Here is a 23,210-nt window from a genome sequence, read left to right as displayed (position 1 = left end):
GTGTCACAGGTACCCACGCTCCTCCTACATGACTAATCGAATCGGGGAGAAGCAGAAGCTACTGTGGTACCGTCCTTTACTCCAAGAACAAAGTAGTGACACAGAAATCAACACAGCCGTTGAGTTGGGGAGATAGATACAAGACCGGTCTGTGTTGAAGCTAAGGTTGCAAGCAGCAACATTCTATACCGAGCACTGGAACGAACATTGGTAAAACATGTGTGATGAAAGATGCGAGTAAAGTTGAACTGTTGAACTGCTGATGAGTGCTTGAACTTTGAAAGGATTCAATATCGTTGACAGAGTGGTCCGGCACCGCGTGCATGCTCAATCAAAGGTCTCTGTAAGGTATCCAGCCGAGAGGTGGCAGAAGTGAAAGTCAAGAATTGTTAAGAGAAAGATGTTGTGAATTGAAGTGGTCCTGCGGCGGGTCAAGCAAAATCCTGCACACAATCGAAAGTCTTTGATTTTTTTATGTAGAAAACGAAAGCTTGGAAAACGAGATAAAATGGTCCGAGCCTGATCGAGGGATATCAATTAAGGACATTGTGTTAAAGTGGGTCTGAGCCCGGCAGAGGGGGGCCTGGGGTGAACAGTAAATCACCCGAGAAGTTGTGCATGTGAAAATCCTGAAAGAAGTGGGTCTATGCCCGGCGGAGCGGGACACGAGGTGAACAGTAAATCACCAGAGAAGTTGTGCATGTAAAAATCCTGAGAGAAAGGGGTCTGAGCCCAGCGGAGGGGGACCCCGGGTGTACAGTGAATCACCAGAGAAATTGTGCATGTGAAGTCCAGAGGAGAAAGGAACTTTGGTGTTTGTTGGATCAGGCCCCCTGAAATAAGAGACTTTCAATGGCAAAGATACTTTGGCAGAGAAGGCCCTGATGCTGAGGTTTTGAACTACATCTTTCAGCCAGAGAAGCCAGTGAGCTGCCTTGTCCCGTGCTGAAATGTGGGGAAGGGAAGCCAACGGCTCAAATATCCTGACATATCATTTCTTGAACACTTTTCTTTTGCATAACATCATTTCCCACACTGTTTGTATTTAGAAGTAAGGATTGGAAATAGGTTTATTAATATATGCCCTTTTATTTTGACAAAACTGCATCGGGACTCTGTTATGATTATTATTTGATGGTCGTAGCTTGCTCCCATCTTTAGATTTAGGATTAGATAGGCGTTTTACCAACCCATTTGAAAGTTCAATAAACACCCTTGAACTGTCAACACTTGTGTCTGTTTTACTGTTTGATACCATGCCTTTCTCACAGTAAGCAGGAGCTGCTTGCCATGCGATAAGATGCCATGATGTCTAGTGCTGCCTGTAGGGGCAGTGGGTAGGCAGGAGTTGCTGGCCATGCAATAAGATGCCATGATGTCTAGTGCTGCCTGTAGGGGCAATGGGCAGGCAGGGCCTGCTGGCTATGCAATAAGATGCAGTGACCTCTAGTGCTGCCTCTAGGGGCAATGGGCAGGCAGGGGCTGCTGGCTATGCAATAAGATGCAGTGACCTCTAGTGCTGCCTCTAGGGGCAATGGGCAGGCAGGGGCTGCTGGCTATGCAATAAGATGCAGTGAAGTATAGTGCTGCCTCTAGGAGCAGTGAGTAAGCAGGAGCCACTGGCCATGCGATACGATACAATGATGTCTAGTGCTGCCTATAGGGGCAAAGAGCAGACGGGGGTCACTAGCCATGTGATAAGATGCAGTGACGTCTAGTGCTGCCTGTAGGGGCAGTGAGTAAGCAGGAGCCGCTGGCCCTGCAATAAGATACAATGATGTCTAGGGCTGCCTCTAGGGGCAAGGAGCAAACAGGGGCAGCTGCCCATGCGATAGGATGCACTGACGTCTAGTGATGCCTCTAGGGGGCAGTGAGTTAGCAGGAGCCACTGGCCATGCGATAAGATGCCATGATGTCTAGTGCTGCCTCTAGGGGCAATGAGCAGACGGGGGTCACTAGTCATGTAATAAGATGCCGTGACGTTTAGTGCTGCCTCTAGGGGCAGTGAGTAAGCAGGAGCCGCTGGCCATGCAATAAGATGCCATGATATTGAGTGCTGCCTGCAGGGGCATTGAGTAGGCAGGACCTGCTGGCCATGTATTAAGATGCAATGATGTTGAGTGCTGCTTATAGGGGCAGTGAGTAGCCATGCTGTAAGATGCAGTCATGTCTAGTGCTGCCTCTAGGGGTAACGAGCATACAGCAGTTTCTGTCCATGCAATAAGTTGCACTGACGTCTACTGCTGCCTCTAGGGCAGTGGCCCTCAAACTGTGGGGCTGGCCCTCTTAGGGGGGCCCGAAGGATGGCCATGGGGGCGTGAATCTCTTCAAAATGTGAGTACAATGACTGTTTTCAAAAGAAAGGTGGTTTCACTTGGGACAGTGAGTAAGCAGGAGCCGCTGGCCATGCGATAAGATGCCATGATGTCTAGTGCTGCCTCTAGGGGCAGTGGGCAGGCAGGAGCCGCTGGCCGTGCGATAAGATGCCATGATGTCTAGTGCTGCCTCTAGGGGCAGTGGGCAGGCAGGAGCCGCTGGCCGTGCGATAAGATGCCATGATGTCTAGTGCTGCCTCTAGGGGCAGTGGGCAGGCAGGAGCCGCTGGCCGTGCGATAAGATGCCATGATGTCTAGTGCTGTCTCTAGGGGCAGTGGGCAGGCAGGAGCCGCTGGCCGTGCGATAAGATGTCATGATGTCTAGTGCTGCCTCTAGGGGCAGTGGGCAGGCAGGAGCCGCTGGCCATGCGATAAGATGCCATGATGTCTAGTGCTGCCTCTAGGGGCAGTGGGCAGGCAGGAGCCGCTGGCCATGCGATAAGATGGCAAGATGTCTAGTGCTGCCTCTAGGGGCAGTGTGCAGGCAGGAGCCGCTGGCCATGCAATAAGATGCCATGATGTCTAGTGCTGCCTCTAGGGGCAGTGGGCAGGCAGGAGCCGCTGGCCATGCGATAAGATGCCATGATGTCTAGTGCTGCCTCAGTGGGCAGGCAGGAGCCGCTGGCCATGCGATAAGATGCCATGATGTCTAGTGCTGTGTCTAGGGGCAGCGGGCAGGCAGGAGCCGCTGGCCATGCGATAAGATGCCATGATGTCTAGTGCTGCCTCTAGGGGCAGTGGGCAGGCAGGAGCCGCTGGCCATGCGATAAGATGCCATGATGTCTAGTGCTGCCTCTAGGGGCAGTGGGCAGGCAGGAGCCGCTGGCCATGCGATAAGATGCCATGATGTCTAGTGCTGTGTCTAGGGGCAGCGGGCAGGCAGGAGCCGCTGGCCATGCGATAAGATGCCATGATGTCTAGTGCTGCCTCTAGGGGCAGTGGGCAGGCAGGAGCCGCTGGCCATGCGATAAGATGCCATGATGTCTAGTGCTGCCTCTAGGGGCAGTGGGCAGGCAGGAGCCGCTGGCCATGCGATAAGATGCCATGATGTCTAGTGCTCCGTCTAGGGGCAGGCAGGAGCCGCTGGCCATGCGATAAGATGCCATGATGTCTAGTGCTGCCTCTAGGGGGTGGCCGGTAGGCAGGAGCCGCTGGCCATGTGATAAGGTGCATTGATGTCTAGTGTTGCTTGTAGGGGGCGGCCAGTAGGCAGGAGCCGCTGGCCATGTGATAAGGTGCATTGATGTAGTGCTGCCTGTAGGGGGCGGCCAGTAGGCAGGAGCCGCTGGCCATGTGATAAGGTGCATTGATGTCTAGTGCTGCTTGTAGGGGGCGGCCAGTAGGCAGGAGCCGCTGGCCATGTGATAAGGTGCATTGATGTCTAGTGCTGCTTGTAGGGGGCGGCCAGTAGGCAGGAGCCGCTGGCCATGTGATAAGGTGCATTGATGTCTAGTGCTGCTTCTAGGGGGCGGCCAATAGGCAGGAGCCGCTGGCCATGTGATAAGGTGCATTGATGTCTAGTGCTGCTTGTAGGGGGCGGCCAGTAGGCAGGAGCCGCTGGCCATGTGATAAGGTGCATTTATGTCTAGTGCTGCCTTTAGGGGGCGGCCAGTAGGCAGGAGCCGCTGGCCATGCAGTAAGATGCATTGACGTCTAGTGCTGCTTGTAGGGGGCGGCCAGTAGGCAGGAGCCGCTGGCCATGTGATAAGATGCATTGATGTCTAGTGCTGCCTTTAGGGGGCGGCCAGTAGGCAGGAGCCGCTGGCCATGTGATAAGATGCATTGATGTCTAGTGCTGCTTTTAGGGGGCGGCCAGTAGGCAGGAGCCGCTGGCCATGTGATAAGATGCATTGATGTCTAGTGCTGCCTTTAGGGGGCGGCCAGTAGGCAGGAGCCGCTGGCCATGTGGTAAGATGCATTGATGTCTAGTGCTGCCTGTAGGGGGCGGCCAGTAGGCAGGAGCCGCTGGCCATGTGATAATACGTCTGCTCTTTCCTTCTCTCAATTCCCGCCCTACTCTCGAGGTCCTCAGAATGTGTCATAATTAAGATTTACAATTGTGGCTGAGTCCTTAAATCACTTCATTTTAGGAGTCTGCAGATATTGGCACAGTGCCAAGGATGCATGTGGCAGCCTTGGCTTTCTTTTCGGCTGGGATCCATCTAATTCCCGTGGAGACATGGAGACATGGAGGGTGAGGAGGAGATAGAGTTAAAGATAAGCATTGGCAAAGCCAGCCGTTTTAGCTTTTTTGTTGGCAAGTGATAGGCCTTTGCCAGTCACTGCCACAGTGGTACTAGCTGGTCATAAGAAAGCAACAGCTGGAAAATGGTGTGATTACCTGGGCATATGATAGGAGCTCCTGGCGAACGCACATCTTATGCCCACACACAATCCAAAAGGGTTGGCTTTCTCAATGCTTGTTATTTAAAGGATTTTGAGGAAGGAACAGATATAAATCAAATGTTTGAAGGCACACTTGTTTAAGATATTATTATTACACCAGTAGCATATTTTCAGCCACAATTCGGCAATTAGCTCTCGACAGACTGCTTAGAAATCACACTGGTAGTCCCAAGTTCCCTACTTGATAGAGCTGGTGCAAAAAGAGCCAAGAGGGTGTGTTGATTAGGGTGGGGTGAGGCAGATTGTAAGTGAGAATGGTCTTAGAGATTAGAATGGCCATGGGCAGTCAATAGGTGTGTAAATAACCAAACACTCCACAAGTCATGTGTCCCTTCTCATTTGTCCTCTCTGACCTAGCTGCACTTCAGTGCAATCGTTTTGGCTTAAAGGTGGTGCTGCCGCGCCACCCAATCCTCAAAACTAAAAAAGAAGAGCATGTAAGACTAGAGGGTCTGAATGGCGAAGATTGGCAAGAGAAAGAATTAGTCCCCCTCTGAGTGTTCGCTGAGTGTGCTGTGCTTATTGCCCATCGCTGTGCTGCTGACTCCTGTGCTGGTTCGTTAGAGCAGTCGGCTCTGTATTGCTTTCTGAAGGCGGAGCTGCTTGAGAGGAGCAAACACTCATAAGGATCACCCCTGCTCGGAGCGTAGCAGTGTTCGCTGAGTGTTTGCTGAGTGTTCGCTGATGGAGCCTCGTACTGATCCTTGATGCCGGTAGCGGACCTGATTAGAAGCAAGGCTGCAGAAGACAGGATTCCCAGAGGCTGCGGATACCAATGGCTGGTGTGACCTGGAGGCGGAGCTCCCCAAGACTAAAGGCAACTTTCAACTTGAAGCTGCGGCCCTGAAAGGGTTGGTGGGACTGGGTGCCTCCCTCCTCCCCCCTTCCTGCCCAACTTCTACAAGCAACCTGATTATCGCAGCCTCAGGCGCAACAGATTCTGTGGGAGATGTATTGCAGGAAGGGCCGTGTGTGGCTGGGAGGGCGTACTCTGTTTTAGCTCCACTAGATAGCGCTTCCGACTCCTCTCTGCCCTCTATAAAAAAGCCGGGTTTAAGCCCGGCAGCTTCTTTGAAAATGCATCTGTGCAAACCCTAAAGAAAAGTTCTAAATCCATAGTGGACCTAGGATCTCTTAAATGGCATTTCAAACGCCCGGGCGCGGCCTCCGTTACTACAGCTATCTCCTCCTCCACAGGATGACGAAAGACCTCGCCAACTCAGCCGAGGGATGGGGAGCGATGACCAAGGAAGTCCTCCTACATTCTGTAGACTTTTCGTACCACCCCCCCAACACCGGACCACCTTATACATTCACCTCTGGTCGCGCGGGGCAGGAAACCCCAACAGGGTTTGCTAACAGGCAGGGGAGCCGACTTATGAAATTCCCGGGGGGGGGTGCCCAAATATAGGAAGTGGCATCACCAGCAGTTACATGATCGCATTTGCACGTTGTCGCCAAATTGTTGCGAGGGGGCTGGGGGTGAGCACTGAACAGGGGGAACATTGGCTAGCATTTACTGCATTATACTAAAGTCAAGTAAGAAGGAGGTTTAAGCCTTCCAGTTGCATTCCAGTAGACCATCACTGCCCCTAGGGCACCCCTCTATAATCATCCAGGTTGTAGCCCACAAAAGGCAGAGCAACACAACTAGGATGGTAGAATGAAATGTCGTCCCATCCTGTGAGTGTGTCAAACCTCAGAGCAAAGACTATGCGTGTGCCTCCTACCTTGGAGCACAATCTCACTAATTTGGTGCAAATCTCGCAAGTGGGTGCATGGAAATCCCATGCGTATGTGTGGGCTGCAGACCCCGGATCACATGCTCACTTCTTCAGTGTGAAACTCTGGCGCCAAGGCTCTTTGGGCAAACATTCAGGATGGGTCTCAGACCTTTAAACAGTGTGATATATTGAGTGGGCCCTCACTCCTTGGAGCATAGTATCAACTGTTGCTGGTAATCTCACAACTGAATGTGCAGTTTCACTCTTGGTCCTCTCAGTGACCCCATGTATATTAATGGAGACAGTCTCCCATCTGGGAAGACAATTATATTTCTTTTAAAACACTTTGAATTCTCACTCCAGTTTTCTCGATCTAGAGATCCATACCATATTAATTCATTGTGTGTACAGCGGTGATAACTTGTGTCTGAGAGAGCTCATTCTTTCATTAAGGAGAGATAAAGGGGTAACAACCCCCTGTATGTGGGATCAGGCTCATTTTGCCCCCTGGCCTCTCACTCCAGAATAAATGAGCATGTTTTAAGACCCTGCTGATTCTGCTATCCTACAGGCTTGAGCCTTCTATGCCTTGCCCCATCGGTACGACGTCACTTCATCGCCTGATGTTTTTTCGCTGGGTTTTTTTACCGAGGATTTGTTTTCGAAAAAAATCACAGAATTTTTTGGGGGGGGGGTTAAAAAAATTATATAAATTGGGTGTGGGTGTACGGGGATATAACAAAAATTAAAGGGGATGGGATGTTTGGGGGGTAACCCCCAAAAATAAAAAAATAAAAAATCTGCGGTAAAAAAAAACACCAAAAAACATCCCGCGATGAAATGACATGGAGCCGCCCCATCGCGGCTTCCAACATCCTGAGCGGCAGCTTATGTACAGCAGGCAGCTTGGGACATGCCTGTTGGCAATTGAATGTAGCCAGAGATACTATTTAGACACTGGGAGAGAGCCATGAACCCACTTTGGTGGTGAAGAAGCACTCAACATACAGAACACAATGGTATAGTGTTGCAGTCCTGCTGAGAAATGACAATTCGGTCTGTTTAAATGTAAAGCAGAGTGGCTGAGAAGTACACGCACTGTGCCGTTAAAAATAAAGCAGCTGTGGTGGGTGGAAGTGCTGCTTCGGTGGCATCAGGAGTATGCAATTCCCTGCGGGTAGTGTTGGTCATTTCCTATTGAGGTATCGCAGCCCTATTGAGAAGTGCCATTAAAAGTGATACTATCCAGTAGGCTGGATCAGTGCTGCCCCATAAAAGGTGTAGAAGCCTCTGTGAGAAGTGGCAGTACTGTCCCAATGGTGAGAAGTGTAGTATTTTCACATTAACTATGCTTAAGAACTTTAATATTGAATAGTGCTGCTACATTCTGAGTATTCCATCCCTTTAAATATATTAGCTCTTGTATAACCACAACAGTGTTGAGTTATTGTGATGATGATGATGAAGATGCTATCAGACTTGCTCAATAGTTCTGGTTCTCTATCATTAAATGTACTTTAGATCTTCAGAGTCTTGTGAGGATAGCTAAGGGGCAACGTGCTCACTTTGGAAACAAGACGACATGGAGCAACACAGGTTCGATCCCTCGGTCCGCGCAACACAGGTTCGATCCCTCGGTCTGCGCCTAGAAACCTCTGGCTATTACGTGCATAATAAATAACCAATTAAACTTTAAATAAATAAAACTGCAGAGAAGTGCTGGGGCCTTGCCAATAAGAGTGTAGTAGCTCAACTGAGAAGTGCTGATGTTGTCCCATCAAAAGTACAGCAGCCCCAACAAAACACTGCCTCAACAAAAGCATAGTATTACAATTGTAGAAGCCCTGTTGCCCAGAGGGGTGCACAGATGTACAAATACATCCAACTCAAAACGATTTTTAGAAATTGAGGGACAGACTTGCTTCGCATCTGTGCCTCCATTTCTAAAAATCGTTTTGGGTTGGGTGTACCTGTACATCTGCGCACCCCTCTTCGCAAGAGGGGTGCACAGATGTACAAATACACCCAACCCAAAAGGATTTTTAGAAATTGAGGGACAGACTTGCTTTGCATCTGTTCCTCCATTTCTAAAAATCGCTTTGGGTTGGGTGTATCTATACATCTGTGCACCGGGGTGCACAGATGTAGAAGTATACCCAACCAAAAACGATTTTTAGAAATTGAGGGACAGATGCAAAGCAAGAGCCTCTTGCTTTGCATCTGTCCCACAATTTCTAAACATCGTTTTTCCCCGGCTTTTCCCCGGGCAGCCAGAGAGAGACACTGTATGGATGGAACAAAGAGCCATCCATATTGTGTCTCTTCTCTGTGGCCGAGGGAGGGAGGGGGGCTCAGCCCCGAGTTCATTCCGCCAGGGGGGGTGGCCCCGAAGCCCCTGCGTACCCGGTGCCCCTGCTAACAGGGGCTAAAAATCCCTCCTTAGACAGCTGTCATGGCCTGACTAGCCCCCCAAATATATTATTCACTGACGGGAGTCTAGCCGCCGGATCCTCCTCATTACTCGCAGCAAGGCTCACAAAAGATGCAGCGAACCTGTACCTCTGCATGGGCGCTTAGAGAGTTGTGCCCAAAGAGACTCCGAAGACGACAACACCCTGGAATCTCGGATTCCGGCTAAACAGAGGAGAAGTGCTAGCAACCGGCCCGGATTCCGGGCATCTTTGAGGCACCAAATAACATACCGGCTGCCCGCGGTACTCAAACTGAAACAGCAAATCAAGAGACGCTTAAGGGGGGGTGTCTGCCGGAGGGTACAGCTACTATAATGATGTGGGACAACTCTACTGAGGAGTCAGAGTCCGATTCACCGTCGGAATCATCAAGTGTCCGGAAGTCCAGGACATCTGGCCAAAAAAAAGTCTATAGGACTCGACATCTGACGAATTCAAATATGTTAACTTCTAAAACATCTGAAGGATTTACGGCCCCTGACTGGCCAAACCATCTAAAAGCTAACATTCTCTCATCTGTCGCCACCATGCTGACTCCATATTTAAAGTTATACGAGAATTGAAATGCCAACTAGACGGAATTAACACCCTGATGGCCGTAATGTATACCAAGATGACACGTGCAGAATCATTTATAACGGCCATTAAAGGAAAAAGCTTTAGTGAAAAAGAGCTAGAAGGTGTGATTTTAAAGTCTTTGATTGACTTAATAAGCCCGGTCGAACAAGAAAATTCTTTTTGGAAGTAGTTTGAGATATTGTATGGTGCCTATGTTGTCTGGATCCCTACAGGGACAAGCAGACACAGAATCCAGCAGGCCCATTATTGACAGTCCCAATCATGGCTGGAAGGCCATCTGTAAGCCGGGTGGGTAACTCCGGTAGAGGACTGCCTACGGAGCCGGTGAATCAAATTGTACCGCCATGGAGCCGGTAGTACGTTTAGAAGATTGCATATCAGATTCCCCGCAAGAGGATCCTTCATCTTGCCCTAGTACCCTTCAAACATCAACAGAAGTATCCACTTTAGAGTCCGCTGGGGTGGACCTCTTGCACAAGACAAATCAAACAGAAAAAGAAAGAGAATGGGAGGAGGTATCTGGGGAGGGGCTAACCAAGTGGCCTTGGCACAAGCAACGGTAACCCCCGGAGGGGACCTGCCAGCCAAAAAGTCCAACGTCTTTTCTATCTTTGACCAAAGCATCAAAACCATCTTATCTTCTAAGGATACATCCAAGAAGAAGGAGCAGCTAAAGAAATTGAAGAATATGCAAAGATCCAAACAGGGGAGGGCTTGTGGATCGCAAAGCTTTTTGAGAAATCGAAAGGCTCTCCTGAACACTGCCCACCCGACTCAGAATAAACCAAAGAGCGTCAAATCCTGTACAGGAGGGGTAAAGGACACCGATGGCTCTGCAGTTGGAGCCGAACTTACAGCCAACGGGAGCCCAGATGCTGACATATTACTGCAATTATCAACCTACGAAATTACAGATGATGAAGACTTACCAACAGACATGACATCTGCAAATATTGTAACATCTGACATAACGGCTCAATCTATACAGAAACCTGACCAGTTTAGCGAGAACAGAAAAGTAGTGTGGGTCATTCCCCCAAGCTCTCCTAGCCCCTTTTTGACCTTGGCAGAAGGTAGAAGTAGAGTGACAAGCTCGATGTCTGCCTCTGCTAAAACGCCAATTGAGATAATGTATAGGCTGATCGAAAAAAAATCAAGGTGAGGATTTTGCCATTCCCCCAGACATACATTCAAAACAAGTGGAGCCTCAGGGAGGGCACGAGACACAACAAAGAAAAAATATTGCCCCACAAACAAAAAATAATGCAGCGAGCTCCTTGGGTCACGCAATCGCGCTGGAAAGAATTTTGAATGCAAATGACGGGCTAATTCTGAACCGGTCAAAAACCCTGTGTTTGTTCCATCATGTCCCGAAACTCAGGGTAATTGATACCGAGGCCATAAAGATAGTCGGCTTTATAAATGAAAAGGAAACTGATCGAGTGGGACTCTATATTAGATCAGCTTCTCTGATCTCGCTACTCCCGGACGCTAGAGACGATCTGCTTGCACTGGGCTTTGAGCTGCGGGAACTCGAGAGCGCTCCAGAATTAAATATTATGGGTGCAAGCCGGCAGGGAAAAGATTCGACCAGGAAAGGTTCAGATCCAATACATTGCCCAACGGAAAAGGCAGTCTTGCTAGATTCTTTTCATCTATTCAAGAAAGCTTGGGAGAGCAAACCTTGCTACAAACAAGAGCTGGTCAAAATCAGTAAGGACCACCAACCTAAATCAATTGAAAATGACGATTAGAAAGGAAATCTAAGCTGGACAACGAGTCTTCATAGGACTGGGTCACAAGAGCACTGGTTTCAATGTCTCAGCCATAGAGCCAGACGAAGAGGGCCGCTAGAAATTGGAAGATTGGCTCATGGAACACCAGATGCTTCATCCACCTCTTCCGAAAATTGTATCCTGTTACAGCTAGTCTTGACATACTGTGCTTACAAGAAACTTGGTTGTCGGAGCGCCCCATGCTACAGGGCTTCTCAGCGTATCAAAACAAAGCACTGATAGGAAGTCACGGATGGCCGTCCTCAGGGTTGTTATCAATGGTAAGAAATGAAACAAACTTTGAAGTCATCGAATCCTTTAATCCAAACCCCCACTTCCAAATACTGGTTCTATCTTTTGTGGATTTGGAAACTTGGACAAAGAGACGTATGAACCTTTTCAACGTGTACAACTGATTCAAACTCTTTTGTCAACCCAGTAACATCCAGGTTGGGCCTGGCGTACACTACGAATGTAGAGCCTGTTGTCATCCTCTGTGGGGACTTGAATATAGATTGTCTAAAATACGAATATCTGGAAGTGAGCCCTGAAACGGGGCAAAAAGGTCACCCGGTTAAAAGAACCAAAGAATGGTTGGAGGCAATGGAACAAAGAGGTTTAATAATGTTGAATGGCCATACACAAGGTGATCATCCGGGTGCCCCAACCTGGCGAAACGGTTCTGCTAGTGCAACTCTGGATTACTTCTTTGTTTTGTTTCTAGCAACCTATGTACTGAACGAACATATCTAAACGCCTCCCCTATGACCCCGAGTGAACATGACCTGATCATTCTATCTATAACGGTGGGAAATAAGAAGAAAATAACTCCCTGGACACAAAAGGAGGAGGTGTTGGGAAGACGCCACAGAGCCACAGGTTAAGACTGAAGCCGGAGATGATTCCACAATTGACAGAAAATCTAAAGACGTGGCAGAAAAGTCACGAAGCAGGGGTTGAATATGATTCCGTCCTTTCATCTTTCAGAGAAGAACCCGATAAGAGCTCCAGACCACTTTCTAAATCTCTACACTCATGACAGAGAGGTGGTCGTACGAAAGAGACAACTACAGAGAGATATAAGGAATCTCAAGAACTTTCCCCACTTGGCCAGGTATGACCAAATTAAAAAGAGGAAACAAAAACAGAAAAACGGGCTAATTTCGCACAAAACAATAATGCACCAGAACAATGCAGAAAAAATGCTCGGGCACTTAACGAAACCAACTCTAGGACCCTGTGGCAAATCATCAATGAAGAAGGAGCTACAACTCTCTCGCTGCAGTCTAACGCGATCTCAGGAAATAGCCGGGTGACCTTTATTGGGAAACATACAACTAACATGAGGACATTTCAATCTCCACCTTAGGGTATGACTGGAACATCTCATTCGATAAGGAGGAAATAAAGAAGATGAGCAGATCCTGCGTCACGGGCCCTGATGGATTGACTAACGAGATGCTGAGAGCTGCCCCAGAGGTTTGGGCCGACTTTTGTCTGACGGTATTTAGGAGAATAATGCAAAGAGGCCAAGTACCAATGTCATGGAAAACCGCTGTAGTGGTGACGATCTTTAAAAAGGGAGATCGAAGTAACTCCAAAGACTACCGGCCAATTGAGCTATTAGATGTTTTGGGGAAACTCTTTGCCTCTCTTTTACTCAAACGTTTAAATGAATGGGCCTCTCAGGCAAGTTGCTACGACTGTCGGCAGACGGGCTTTGTCAAGGAAGTTGGATGCAACTTGAATCTCCTGTTAATAAACTTGTTGGAGATGAGAGCGATCAGAGGAACCAGCAAATTATACTTAGCATGTGTAGATTTCGAACATGCTTTTGACAGTATAATCCGAGAGACCCTTTGGTCAAAACTAGAAACTAGAGGGTGCCCCAGGGATTTGCTCTCTGCAATAAAAGACCTATACACTGGCACGTCCATGCAAGCAAGGCTCGACCAAGCGGGATTATTAACAAAATTGATGGCTTGAAGCAGGGCTGCCCGATGGCAAATTCTTCATAGAAGATCTGAAGGAAACGTTATGCCAGGGCAGGCCTTTCTCCCCCAGGATAAACGATACACCGGTGGGGTGGTAACTATACGCAGACGATCTAGTTTTGCTGGATCTCACCCCAATCGGGTTGCAGCAGGATCTTGATCTCCTGCAAAAGTATGTGTGGCTGAACGACCTAAAGATAAATGCAAACAAATCGGAGATCATAGTTTTGGAAAACTTGAAAGGGAAGAAAAGAAAGAAACAAAGCTGGCTACTGAATGGAATTCGTATTACCACCTCCAAGAACATAAAATACCTAGGGGTAACTATAAATGCCAGTGCCTGTGATGCGCCATGGGTAAATTGCCTAAAGAAAAAAAGAAATAAATCTAACAATGCAGGCACTGATGATTGGTCGCAAGTGCTGTACGTTTTTGCTTGTTCCCATCATAAGATTCTATAACCAGAAGATAGTGCCAGCGCTCACCTACGCAGCTGAGTCTTGTCTAGGACTCGCGTGGGAAATCTGGGGGGTCCTATAAGGTCACTTTTGGAAAAAAGTCCTGAGACTCCCAGCTTGTGAGTCCATGCCCATAGTCAGACATGAAATGGGCCTCCTATCGCTTTACGCCAGATTGGTCTGGAATTCGCTTCAACTATTCAGGAAGATGACCTTACAGAGTTATCCCCCCCTCTACTTTGGAGTTCTGGTGGTGAAACAACATGGGAAACAAGATTCAACATTGAGAGTATGGCAAACCAACTGTCGAGCGATTTTAGTAAACTTGGGAGTGTCTCCAGAAACTTTGTGAAAAAAATCCTCTCCTGGTTGGAAAGATCGTAAAGCGGGACGAGTGGCGAGAAGCCGAGGAAAGAGGATCAGAAGCAGAAGTGCACACGCTTTCAGGATTAAGAGATGTGACTCGGACATACTTGAAGAAATTCCCTAATGGGGAACATAGAGACCTACTCCTTAGGTTTCGTTTGAACATCTTGCATACGAAAGAAATCCTCCATAGATACGGAAAAGGGGAGTGGGACGACCATTGCTGGCTGTGCGAGACGGGCCAGGAAACCCTAAAACATTTGCTCCTCTTTTGTCCCAAACTGAGGACCCTGCGAACAACCATTCTGTTTGAACGAATGAAAAGACAATATGGTATGGATGCAGAGGCCGGGTGGGAGGGTTTGAATGGGTGGGGGGGGGGACTCCAAACTCAACTTTGCTCTTGTGAAATTTTGGGAAATGATCATGAAAGACTACGAGGTTTCACGAACCAGGTGTATTTATGACATATCCCTATGGATTTACCTTTCTTGAATATGTCTTGTGAATTGGCCCTCGGTTTTGTCTACTTCCTCGGTCTTGTACTTATTTTATATACTATCCTCTTTGCATTTTGCTTTTTCCCCCGTTCCCTCTCCTTTCTTCGTCTTAAACTGTCCTTGTCATTATGAAGTGGATTTTGTGCACTTTTCATGTTTTTATCAGCTGTGATTGTTGCTGGATTTTGTGAAAGCCTAATAAAACAAAATAAAAAAAAAGAAAGATCAATGACTACAAACAGAACGGGTTACCAGAATGAAAGTGGATAAATAGGACAATGGCTACGAGGTAAAGACGGGCAGGACTAGCTTCAGAAACGTCACACAGGCAGGACTGGCATCAGAAAGCTCACAGGGGCAGGACTGGCATCAGAAAGCTCACACGGGCAGGACTGGCATCAGAAAGCTCACACGGGCAGGGCTGGCATCAGAAAGCTCACATTGGCAGGACTGGCATCCCAAAGCTCACACGGATTGAAGAGAATAGAGGCAGCAGGAGGTTCTGTCCTGGATGGTGGTCAGTCAAAATATCAACAAAAAAAAAGTTGAATGTATTATTTTTTTATTTATATGTATTTTTTGGGTTTCGGTAAGTAAAAAAATGGGTAAAATAAAAATAAATAGAAAAAAAGGGGTTTGGGGGGGAACCAAACATTTCGAAAAAAAAAGTATTGAAAAAGAAATTCGACTTTTTTTCTACTTTTTTTTCGACATTTTGACTTTCGACATTTTTGTTTTCGACCAAATGACTATAAACCGTCCTGGATAGCATTGTCTCCCACCTTTGGGATGTCCAGAAACCGTTAGTGACTTTGCAAAGACTTCTGGTGGATATTAGTGTAGGGTGTTCTGCTCTTTTGGCAGCGTCTTGTGACTAAGCCATGTGAGAGAGGAGGAGAGGGAGGCGAAAGGTGCCAAACCTGAATTGTGTGAGTGCTGACAAGAACATCCAGTGTTGAGGGCGGGTATGTTTCTAGATGAGTTGCAGGAGGGTATGTGGGGCATGTACATCCAGGGCGGACCCCCGTTGTTGATACCATGCTCTGTTTACTTCTGACAAAGTGTTTCCTGAGAGCGAGAATAGGTTGAGTTCTGGAGGACGGTCTGACACATGCTGCAGAGGTCAGATAATGCCAGAATGGGAAGGGCAGGCGAGTACTACCTGGTGTCCACCTGGCACATGATACGTAGTGCTGATTACTGTACCCCAAGCTGTGCAGCAAGGAAATCCCACCAAAATCACAGACTACTTGTAACACTGAGCTGCCTCAAGTAGGCTCAGTTCCAGTAGCCCTCTTCTACTAGGGTCATGCGCTCTATCCCGCTTCCTACTCCACGAACATGCATCCTACTCCTGAAGACGAAACGTTTGTGTGCGCATGTGTGTGTGTATATATATATATATATATGTATGTATGTGTAAGTGTATGCTACAAGCCCTCAATGGCTTTTTAGTGTTCTTTTTATTATATCTGAGCTCTTTCGGTTGGTATCTTTACCAGCCTGTAGTGGACCAAAGGCGACATACACTAGCTAAGAAAAGTGCCATGGGTGTTTAGTATGTAGTTTACCAATATCCTTCTAACTGATTGGTCAGTATCACCAATTGGACAGTCCATGAATCTACTGTAATAGACACAGTCCTATTGCCAACCCGATTGGGAAGGGCTGCCTGCCAGAAGTGGATCCATCCTTATTACTAATAGTTAATTAGTTGCTACCAGCAGTTACGGAACAAGCTCTGCTCTCACAGGGTGTTTAATCTGGTGCTTTCTGTACAAGGTTCCTCGGTGAGATTGTGTGGGCAGAAAGGGGGCCCCAGGGGGAACGCAAAGCGTTTCCCCCCCGGGGTGTATTTTGGCGCTGCACACGGCCAGCGAGTTGGCCGTGGGGGGGAGCGCCTCTAAGGGGTATTTAAGCTCTCAGGGAAGGTTCGGGAGGCAGGCGACGGTTGGGACGTGAGATTGATGTCCTGGTCACCTGCTCCCGAGCCTTCCCTGAGGTAGAAGGGCCTAGTGTGTCTAGGGTAGATCAGGTGAGGCAGGGTTGAGGGTTAGTCATAGTGGAAGGTTGGGCATTAGTAATTATAATAAAATAAAAAAAATAATATTTTATTTTAATTACATATAGTCAGGGGTGCCGTATATAAGACACCCTCCCCTGTTTACCTGAGTTTTCTTTGGCTTATCTTAGCCATAAATTGTTCTCTGCGGAGCGGGGTGTTCATTCAGCTTTGTTTTGTCAAGCGGGTAGGTCCGGTCAGGAGAGCGTGCTTTTATTTGAGAAAGCTTGTGTTATTAGCTGCAGGAATTTTCTGGCCCGTGCCCTGTGGCCACCTGGCAGCGCTGTCCCTAGCTGCCTGGGATCAGCCAGCCCCTCCAGGGTACGGCCATATTTCACCCAGCTTGTCAGTTTGCTACGCGCATTGTGTGCACGGTAGCATTCGCCCGTGTAAAGGGGGCACTGCAGTTCCCTTAAAGGGTCCGCTTTAATTTCTGTACTAGTGCTATGCGGCCGCGAGCCGCTAGGGGGCAGTGTATTAATCTCGTTTTTCAGCCCCTTGGTAACGTGGGCTCCTGTTTTTTTTTTTTTTTTTGTGTTTTTTCCCTTGTGGTAGGTTAGGAGTTAGGGGAGGGGGCTTTTTAGGGTAGGGGCTATTTTCAGGTGGGGGTAATTAAAACATTTTTTAAAAAATTAAAAAAATTGTAAAATAAAATGGTTATGTTATGTTACTTTGCATTTATATAGCGCCTTATGTACCAGGGGTATGGTCTGTAATGCGCTGGTAGGTTGAACGCCCTTGGGAACTGAAGTTCAAGTCAGTAGAGAGAGTCAAAGGTGCGTGTGCGCACCGGTGTTAGGTTTATAATTATTTCTATATTTTATCTGGAAGTTATAGACTTTAATTCAGTTTTTCAGGGATATTAATTTTATAGCCCAATTTTCGTTGTTGGTTTGCCCAGGCTAGGGGTATTGGTCCACGGATAGGGGGCTTAGCTAGTTGAGCTGCAAGGGGCATATTTCTGGTGCACATCCAGATTATTGGTGCCCAATGCTGGGTCGGAGAGCCAGTAAGAAGGGTCTGGTGGATGCTAGGGCTCTGAGGGAGGCCCTGGAAATCATTAGCAGGGCATCTAAGGCCCAATTGGAAGGGGCGGTAGTGGAAGTCACAGGGTAGGGGGAGGTAGGCGGGGGTAGGCCGCAGCGTAGAGCAGCGGCAGATGGGGCTCTCGCGGCAGTTGGTGGCTTGCACCCCCGTGGCGGGGAGAGGGGAGGTGTGGGAATCCAGGGGCAGGAAGACGAGGAGGGAGATTGACAGGAGAGCGTCGAGGGGAGTAATGATTTCGGGTGGGGAGGCAGAGGGGAGGGAGTTAATAATAACCAGGGGGAGTTAGGGGATGTGAGGAGTGCTCAAGAAGGGGTGGGTCAAGGGAGCCACGGTGGGGGCGGTGATGGGGCACAATGTGGGGTGACAGGGCAAAGGGGAAAAGGGGGTAAATACCTGCAGAAGAGTGCAGGTGGTAGGAGGAGAGGTCCCCATCAATTGAGGTTAGGGAAGGGTGCGGAACGGCCCTCCCGGTTAGGAGGAGTGAGGGCGGAGGGTGCTGCGCAGCCCCTGCTGTTCAAAAGGAGGGAGAGAGTTTAAGAACGGCCCCTCCTCGGTCGGCGCAAGGAGAGCCTAGAGGGTGCAGCACAGCCCCTAGCGAGGAGGATTACAGGGTGGAGGACTGCACACCTCGCCCGAGAGAATAGGACCAGGCAGGGGTTTCTGCGGCCCCGCTGAGAAGACGTCAAAGGAGTGGCGGGGAGGACGCCCGGGGCTCGCAAGAGGAAGACCAACTCAACTCAAGCATGAGCTCGCATCCACAATGGTATTTAAGGGGTGATGAAGCTGGATTGGAGGATTATGTGGGGCAGTGGGAGGAAGAAGGCTATAGGACTGTAAGGAGAAGGGGGAGGAGAGAAAGGTTTGAGGTGGGACTGGGAAAGACAGGTGCAGGGCGGTCGGATGGCAAGAGGTCGGGGGAACAATTGGCTGGGTGAGACTGCTGACATGTTTTGTCCCCGTAGGAGCCCGTTAAGAAAAGAGATGAGGAGCATCGGAGTGGACGCCAGACCGCAGACGGGCTGTGTGGAAAGAGGTGAGCGGGAGAGGGAATGGTCATCTGCATGGCATAGAGGGGACACGAGAATGGGGACGGGAAATGAAGGGTCTGGTCTGCAAGGGGTAAGGAAAGAGGTTGGTGTAAAGGTCATTGGAGCCTTGGCGGATGAGAAGGGCAATTGCTCAGTAGAGGTTCAAACGGACAAGGTGGTGGAGCCATTGGCGCTCGAGGTACAGGTTGCAAAAGAAAAAGAGGTAGAAGTGAAAGGAAAGGAGAAAAAACTGCCATACATGGGTATCACAAAACCTTTGGGGGTGCACTTAATGGCAGCGACCAGGGAGAAGATTCAGGCGGGGGAATTTGTAGATGTTTTTAAGCTGCTCCATAGGGAAGTGAGAGCAAAGGAGGGGTCTAAGGAAGAAGAGAGGGAACTAGCTTCACGCACAAGGGTCCCAGTGACTATTGAGAATTGGACGTCAGCATTTATCATTTACGCCAGCGTATATTGTGAGAAATTCCCGGAGCGATGCGTGGCTCTACTGAAATATATGGATGTAGTTAGGAAGGCATTTCCGAGTTTTGGGGGCTTCGCTTGGGTGCGGTATGACGAGGAGTTTAGAACAAGGTTGGCGGAGGACAGTCAGGCGGTTTGGGGGGAGATAGAAATGGATCTCTGGTTGCAATGGATGGCGCCGACGAGGACAGCTCCAACGGTACACACGGCAAGCGGTTTACCCGTGCCTTACCGGCCCTTTCTGGTCACCCCGCCCCGGAAGGGGCGGGGGTAGGAGGCAGGGGTCAGCCCTCAGCAGCATGTTGGGCGTTCAATAAAGAAGGCTGCACGAGGTGGATGTTCAAATTTAAACACGAGTGCAGCAGTTGTGCAGGTCGGCATCCGGTTACAGATTGCTTTCAGTCAGGGGACAGTGGGTCATGGTGAGGAGCAGGGCAAGGAGGTGGGGGGGAAGGATCACATGCCAGGTAAATTGGGGTGTTCTGGTAGGTCGGGCTCAGTTTATCGGAAAAGGAGGGGGGCACAAGGTTTGATGAGGTTTTGGGGGGATCCAAAGGAGGTAGGAGAAGGGTGAGAAGGAAGATGCTTAGGTAGGGCAGGGGAGGGCCGCAGGGGGGATGTAACTGTGGAAACTGTTAAGGGGTGGTGGCCGTTGTTTGGAGGGCATGGATGACGGTGGCGAAGCCCTCACGCTTGCCGCACGACAAGGTGAGTAAGCTTTAGGCTGCATGGACGGGGGTGCGGGAGCGCCTCTGGTGCAGCAGGGGGAGGTGATGAGATGGGGCTGCATGGACGGGGGTGCACTAGGGCCCCTGGTGCAGCTGGGGGAAAAATGGAGCAACGAAGCAAGGTTCTGGAAGAGGAATTTATATGGAATGGACTGCATGGACGGGGGTGCAGGTTTGGCCCCTGGTGCAGCGGTGGAGAGGAGTAAGGCAGAAAAAGGGCATGCATGGACGGGGGTGCACTAGGGCCCCTGGTGCAGGTGGGAAACGGGGTAATGGACGCAAGGAGCTTGAAGATTAGTTATATGAAATGGACTGCATGGACGGGGGCGCAGGTTTGGCCCCTGGTGCAGTGGCGAAAAGGAGTAATAAAGAAAAGGGCCTGCATGGACGAGTGAGCATGTGGGCCCCCGGTGCATGGTGGGCAACGCAGCGCCATATTAGTAAGGTGAGTAAAGCTGGGGGCCAAGTGTGAGCAGGAGGATAATAGGTTAGAGGAGAAAGGGGGTCTAAGTGGGATTAGGTGTATTGTTTAAAGGTTAGGTGAAAGGTGCGAAATATAGGGGGACAGGTAGGGGAAGACCGGGGGTGTTTCCGGAGAGGGATAAGGAGATGGCCAGGAAGGATAGGTTCCTGAGGAAGGTGTTACTAGTGGTGTGGGAAAGGTTCGGAGGTTGGAACTCATTCATTTAGGAGGGGTGCAGCATCTGAAGGTAGCGGGCTGGGCGTTGCAGAGGAGTAGGTGAAAAGGTTTGGGACGCTGGAAGTAAGGGAGTAACAAAGGGTATGTCAGGACCGGGGCAAACGGGATTTTTTAAAGAATTTTTAAGTAGGTAGCAGGAGTGTTGCATTTAGTAGGATGCTGTTGATTTGTAAGTGATTTTGTAATTTCTTTTTCAGATGCTGCTAGGAGGCCGGGCCAGACGTCAAAAAATCTGGTTTGTGGGTCATGCTATGGTTAAGTGGGTGGGGAAAGAAGCTGAGAAAAGGGTTGTTGGCAGGCAACTGGGTTGCAGCTAGAAAGATGTTGTGGTAAGATGGTCCAGTTTTGGGGGGCTGCGCTGGGATCAGTTGCTTCCCATGTGGCTGGGTTGAGGGAAAGCTATGGGCCTCCAGATAGGGTGATTATTTCTGCTGGGGAAAATGATCCGTTAAGGGATATGGGTGTGGCTCTTCTTAGGAAAATAAAAGGGTTTTTGTTATGGGTCCGAGAAGTGTGCCTCAAGCATCTGTAGGGGGGACTAAGTAGTTGCCGCGGAGTGGAGAGGAGCGAGAAATGAGGGAGCGATCGAGCGGGCAAGGAAGGGGTAAACAGAGAGATGGTTAAGTTTTGTGCATCGGTGGCGGTACAGGTTTGGACCATAAGGAAATAGTGTATGAAGGTTTTATGATCTTTAGGGAGGATGGGGTGCATTTGTCGGTTTATGGGAACAATCACTATTTGGCGGACTTGTGCTGTTGGCTGGGAGATTGGTTGAAGAGTTGGAAATAAAGGATAGTGGTTGGGGGGGTGGGGCAGAAAGAACACCTCGGGGGAGGGTTTTTCTGGTGCCGGGGGCATGGCGCCTTTAGATGTGGGGGGAGGGAAGCACAATGGGGGAATGGCGCGGGAAAGGATGGGGTGGTGCTGTTTGCACAAGCAGGTCACCCCGGGGGAACAGGTATTGAGCCTGGAGGGGCATGGCGAGAAAGCGGGACGCCTGGAGAAGGGGTAAGGAGACGGTAGGGTCCACGGGATAGTTAGGGAGGAAGTGGATTTATTTAATTATTTAATTGTTGAGGAAAATGAAAATGTTTAATTATGTAATTGTTTGTTTAAAATATTTTGTTAGTCTGTAAGGCCATGGAGCCAGGTAAGCGTTTAATTGTAAGCTTTGGCCTGTCACATTAAAGCGACCTTTTCCACTTTAAATGAGTCTGGGTTTTTGTGCAGTAAGCCAAAATGGGGGCCATTCTTGACTTCCTGATATAGCTCTGCACCCTGCGTTATTTCCGCCTTCTTGAAAATATGGTGGTTTCTTTTTTTATACCACTGTTATGTGTTGCTTAACTTTATTTGTGAACTGTAATCTTGGATCTCATAAACTGAAGAATCATTGGCCATCCAAGGGCTACGTGTTTCCTGTTCTATTCTGTCATCTGAAGGTGATCCCCTTGCTATGTATTTAGATGTTTTTTCTAAACGTGGACCCTGCTATCCTGTTTTACATAATTTAACATTTAGTAATCCAATCCTTGTTTTTTTTTAAAGGTTTCACATTGCGCACAAGATGCCAATATGTTTCATGAAGTCCTTTGTGCAGGGAGCTTTCACCAGGGCCTTTCTATTACCACACGTCTCCCATCTGTTCTAGTGTTAATTCTCCAAGTGCTCAAACTTCTAGATAATTGCCTCTTGGACATTTGCAAGTCCTCTGCTCGCCGGCTAATTGCTTCATTTTTACATTCGTTTCTGAGTTTTTGCAGAGTACTTTATGCAGCCGGGGTTTGATGTAGAATTCGTTTTTCTATAGCCAGCCCAGCCCTGCCTGCTTTTCTGTTTCCAGCCTCTCCCCGCACACATGCTAGTCCTGTGTCATTGCACACCTGTCATGCCTGTACTGTAGAGCAGCGTGAGCCCTGGCCGCAGTACAGCCTTTCTGGTCATATGTATTCTGTTCTCTAGTCATGAGTTTAATTATTTCGCCAAGCATGTTTTCCTGTTCTTCACTTCTAGAAAATGTTGACTGCTTATGGAAAAGTATGAGTCACAAAATGAGGTTAGAAAATATAATAGGGCAACATAGGATCATCGCCAGAGAATGGGACAAGGATCTGAATCCAGGACTAGGTAAGTACTACCTACTAAGGCAACACCCGGTCATTTTTCTGGACAGTGACAGTGTCAGCCTTCAAACCAGATCCACGCATGTCCTTGTGCACCGAGGCACACAGCAGGATGCAGATCCACGCGTGTCCTTATGCACCGAGGCGTACAGCAGGATGCAGATCCACGCGTGTCCTTGTGCACCGAGGCGTACAGCAGGATGCAGATCCACGCGTGTCCTTGTGCACCGAGGCGTACAGCAGGATGCAGATCCACGCGTGTCCTTGTGCACCGAGGCGCACAGCAGGATGCAGATCCACGCGTGTCCTTGTGCACCGAGGCGCACAGCAGGATGCAGATCCACGGTGAACAAGGGCACGCAAGGTGCCCAGTAGGATGCAGATCCACGCA

At 49.0% G+C, this 23,210-nt stretch overlaps 1 protein-coding gene across 3 annotated transcripts in view; it reads right to left on the bottom strand.

Annotated features, from left to right (window-relative positions):
* The window catches only part of B3GAT1 (beta-1,3-glucuronyltransferase 1), a 404,607-nt gene that overhangs the window by 72,465 nt on the left and 308,932 nt on the right, over positions 1 to 23,210 (bottom strand). The gene's annotated exons all lie outside the window — the stretch shown is intronic.

Source organism: Ambystoma mexicanum, chromosome 9 (genome assembly GCF_040938575.1).
Source record: "Ambystoma mexicanum isolate Mex_15411 chromosome 9, UKY_AmexF1_1, whole genome shotgun sequence".
Classification (NCBI taxonomy): domain Eukaryota; kingdom Metazoa; phylum Chordata; class Amphibia; order Caudata; family Ambystomatidae; genus Ambystoma; species Ambystoma mexicanum.
The sequence above is the reverse complement of the archived record's forward strand: the minus strand, read 5'-3'. Positions and strand labels throughout refer to the sequence as shown.